General features: G+C 43.0%; 1 pseudogene; it reads right to left on the reverse strand.

The window, feature by feature from the left end:
* Nucleotides 1-676: 676 nt before the first annotated feature.
* On the reverse strand, nt 677-793 carry LOC124790197 (annotated as a pseudogene).
* Nucleotides 794-4,784: the final 3,991 nt, after the last annotated feature.

Raw genomic sequence — 4,784 nt, forward strand, 5'->3', positions numbered from 1 at the left:
ATGGACACACGTCCAGATCGTCCGCTCTCAAAATTCCGCCATCTCTCTCCCCACATCCACCACTGCTGGCGGCTCACCTCCAACTGCGCAACGCTACGCGCTGTTAACAGCCAACAGCCCAACGCTACAATAGCGAATATTACAACAATGCCAACCAGCCACAGACTAAACACAGCACAGACAGTGATTTTCATACAGAGCGCTACGTGGCGTTACCAATAAAAAAACCTAAACAGCCTACTTACAAGTTCACAGCAAAACTATGTTCCTAATACGTAGGTTTCAAAAAGTTCTCATGTTTAGTATCAACAGTTTTTCCCGAAATGACACCTCGTATTTTAATTTTCCTAAGAGATAGTGCCGGGCAAAGTATTGTTTTCGTACATTTACGTGCTGAATCGCTGATAACTGATACTGTGCAGCCTGAATCCGAAACTGCGGTAAAATTATTATTAGTAATCCAAATATTGATTAAAGCACTCCGTATTCAGGCCACAAGTGGCCCATCGGGACCATCCGACCGCCGTGTCATCCTCAGGGGGATGCGGATAGGTGGGGCGTGTGGTCAGCACACCTGTCTCCCGGTCGTTATGATGGTTTTCTGTGACCAGAGCCGCTACTGTTCGGTCGAGTAGCTCCTCAATTGGCATCACGAGGCTGAGTGCATCCCGAAAAATGGCAACAGCACATGGCGGCTGGATGGTCACCCATCCAAGTGCCGGCCACGCCCGACAGCGCTTAACTTCGGTGATCTCACGGGAACCGGCGTATCCACTGCGGCAAGGCCGTTGCCAAATGTTGATTATAGGGTGTACAATTTGTTTTGGTCCAACTTCGTTTTCCTGGAGCAGAATGTCCCTAATATCTTTGAATTGCGTAAAGTTAATAATTGCGGCAGCAGAGTCATCCGTTCGCTGTCTTTTCCCTTCAGCAGCCGGGGCCTGAAGTCATTATTTATTCTTTTTACCGTATCGCTGACTGTCATTAGCTGTCGGTGATCTAACTTCGACTGTCTCTACCTCCCACTGTAGTGAGGATCTGCCAGAATTCTGCCATATGGACTTGTTTTGATGACTGTTGTTCTGATATTTGTTGTTGCTTGAATTTACATGGTTATGCCAGGTGTTGTTTTGACCAATCTAATTACATTGCTCACTACATGAATGTCCGTGATTATTGCTGTGGTTGTTATTATATTTATGGCTGTGTCCAAAAAGATGTTTATTTCCAAAATAAGAATTCGAATCGCGGCTTCTAAAATTGCGCCTGTCTTTGTAGTTGTTTTGGTGCCAGACTTGCATGTCTTAAGGATGGTGCCTATGATGGAGTCGTGATTGTTTTTACCATGAAATTTATTATATGACTTACCGTTGTTTCTATTATGTCGTGAGTATGAGCAATAGTAATGATCAAACTTGAGATCAGCTAATTTCTTGTTAGAGCAAGGTCACTGTCTATTTCCATGTCTGGAAAAAGGCTCAAACGTTCTTCTACATCATACTTACATCTGCTTGCAAAGATTATTTGACGCAAAAGGGTAGGTAATTTAGTGAAGCAAATTAACTCAGGTGGGCTGAGCGGATGGTACAGGTATTGGTTCCGCCGTACCACGTCCTCGAAATGCTTACTGGACGTGAGAATTCAGAGTGCTCAAAATTGTTCAACACGATTATACTGTGTTTGATTTTATCCTGCTTTGACGTAAAAAAAAGTGGAAATGAGCTTATGGCATCGTTGGCCGGGAGGCCCCTATTCGGGAAAGTTCGGCCACCAAGTGCAAGTCTTATTTCATTCGACGGCACATTGGGCGACTTGCGCGCCGGTGATGAGGATGAAATGATGATGAGGACAATACAACTCCCAGTCCCCAAGCGGAGAAAATCTCCAGCCCAGCCGGGAATCGAACCTGAGAAGGCTGGCCACTGTGGCCGAGTGGTTCTAGGCGCTTCAGTTCTGGAACCGCACGACCGCTACGTCGCAGGTTCGAATCCTGCCTCAGGCATGGATGTGTGTGATGTCCTTAGGGTAGTTAGGTTTAAGTAGTTATTAGTCCTAGGGGACTGATGACCTCAGATGTTAAGACCCAAAGACCCATAGTGCTCAGAACCATTTTGAACCCGAGCCCGCCCACATGGGAGGCAGGCACGTTACCACCCAGCTAAACAGGCGAACTGCCTTGACGCAGACCAGTATTCAATTGAAAATGACTGTTAAAAGTCCTCTTCTGACTGACATTTTCTTATAATTCATCGAATTCTGCCAGCTGGTTCCTTTTCTAGGTATACGGACGTGAATTCTAGCTTGTGTTCAAGGGACCAGTTTGATAGTAAAGCATAGATAAATTGAACAAATCACGCCCTAGGATGAATTTCGTAAGTTAAATTTTGCAAAACTTCGAACTTTCGTACAGTGAGGAAGTGTTCATAATCAAATGTGTCTCTGTGCCTCGGAACATCGTTTTCGCTGTTGCGCCAAGCGATCTGTTTCCTATCATGTCTTGACATGTGAAACGGTTCGCGTTGGTAATCTCCCAAAAACCACAAATTACTATTGTCCTCTAGGATTTTCATAGTGTGGACTTGTGTTACTAGGCACAGGGTGACAATTATTGAACTATATGAAAAAAACGTAAATTAGTTACAAACTACCGCTCGCATACACTTTATTCAACATGTAAAGGTCACTACAGATATTCGGATTTAGGTTATGACGTGTTAGACATGGCTGCCATCACTGGCCACGATGTGACAAAGACGAATAACGAAAATCTGCATGATCCGCTGAAGTGTCGGAACATCGATGCTCTCGATGACCTCCTGAATGGCTATTTGCAACTCAGCAATGGTTTGGGGTTGTTGCTGTGCACCTTGCCTTTAATATAGCCCAACAAAAAAGGAGTCGCATATGTTCAGATCCGGAGAATATGGGGGCCAATCGAGGCCCATGCCAGTGACCTCTGGGTACCCCAGAGCCAGAATGCGGTCCTCAAACTGCTCCTCCGAGACATCAAACACCCTCCTGCTTCGATGGGGTCAAGCCCTGTCTCACATGAAACACATCTTGTCGAAATCAGGATCACTTTGGATAATGGGGATGAAATCATCTTCCAAAATCTTCACGAAACGTTCGGTAGTCACCGTGCCATCAAGGAATATCGCATCGATTATTCCGTGAGTGAACACTGCACACCACACAGACATCCTTTGAGGGTAAAGAGACTTCGCGATCGCTAACTGCGGATTCTCAGTTCCCCAAATGCGCCAATTTGACTTTTTGATGAATCCATCCATATGAAAATAGGCTTCGTCGCTAAACCAAACCATTTGAAAGTCCTAACGCACACCGTTCAGAAATTATGACGATTTTAATTCAAATACTTCAATAACTGTCTCTCTGTATATACTCTTGTCTATAGTTATTATTGTTCAGTTTTTGTTCAGTACGCGAAAAGTTTTGACTGTACGGCTGCAATACCATTCTTTCGTTGTTTATTGATTTTTATCTTATTTTCCTGGCAGTGTTTCAAACATTTCGAAGTGCACAGATACTGTGTCATCGGAATCTCGATCGTTGTTGGCAGATCAATTTGTCATTTTTGTCTATAGTTCATCTATTTACTTGTTTGTTTTTTTCTGTACTTCTGATCGTTTCGGATTTTTCGGCAATTTCTTTGACATTCTCTTGTAATAATGCGGTCTGCTATTTTGCCTCTGTTTTCGTTTGGGCGACCTCGCTAATTTTCACATTATTTGTGCGTGGTCGTTTTTTTCTGTGTTTTTAATTTGCTCAATGTTGGTTTCTAAAACGTGTAATCGGTAATACCGTCAAACATTGGTTGAAGCCGGCCAGTATGGCCGAGAGGTTCTAGGCGCTTCAGTCTGGTACCGCGCGACCGCTACGGTCGCAGGTTCGAATCCTGCCTCGGACATGGATGTGTGTGATGTCCTTAGGTTAGATGGGTTTAAGTAGTTCTAAGTTCTAGGGGACTGATGACCTCAGATGTTAAGTCCCATATTTGTCACACGTAATGAATATTCGTCACACGCCAAGTATACGAAAACATAGAAAATTTCACACGTAACAATTAAGCAATATCTGTAAGGGAGAAACATGAAATTATTAGTAGATAAAACATGTGGTGTGCTGTAGCAAAAGCGGAAAAAATATCTGACTTCTTTTCAGAAGTGCCAGCGGACAATCCGAAGCAACGGTAGTCAAGTGAAAGTTATTTACTCTTACTCGATAGTTCGTTCGTACAAAATGTCTGCCTGCTTTTTACTCAAAACTGAATGTTCTGTTCTCTGTTATAAAATAGGTTGAACCGAAATTACTACTGCGAAATGCGTGTCTCAGTGCGCACATTTGTATAAAGGCAAAACTAACTGGCGTTCACTGTGCAGGACATTAAATCAAAACTGTTACTCTAAAACCACTACCGAAATAAAACTGAGCACTGCCCAAAGAAATTGAAACACTGAAATTACATAGTAACGCTATGAAACACACACTGTTTAGTGGCCCAGTAAAAATCTGAATTAGGCTACAAACGAGTGCTTAGAATTTGTGTAATGGAAACGTGGGATGAGAAACGGAAGAACCAACGAAAAATGGAAAGAATCTCACCTGAAAAATTACAGCGTAATCGGTAAAAACAGCACGGCAAGAAGGAATCGCGCCAGTTCAAATATGCTGAAGTAAAACTAAATTACTGGGAGAAAGATTGGGATGATTTCCTCATACTGAAAAAATTTCTTACTTAAAATGAAAATATTGATCCGTTCATT

This window comes from Schistocerca piceifrons, chromosome 3 (assembly GCF_021461385.2).
Source record: "Schistocerca piceifrons isolate TAMUIC-IGC-003096 chromosome 3, iqSchPice1.1, whole genome shotgun sequence".
In the NCBI taxonomy this organism is placed as follows: domain Eukaryota; kingdom Metazoa; phylum Arthropoda; class Insecta; order Orthoptera; family Acrididae; genus Schistocerca; species Schistocerca piceifrons.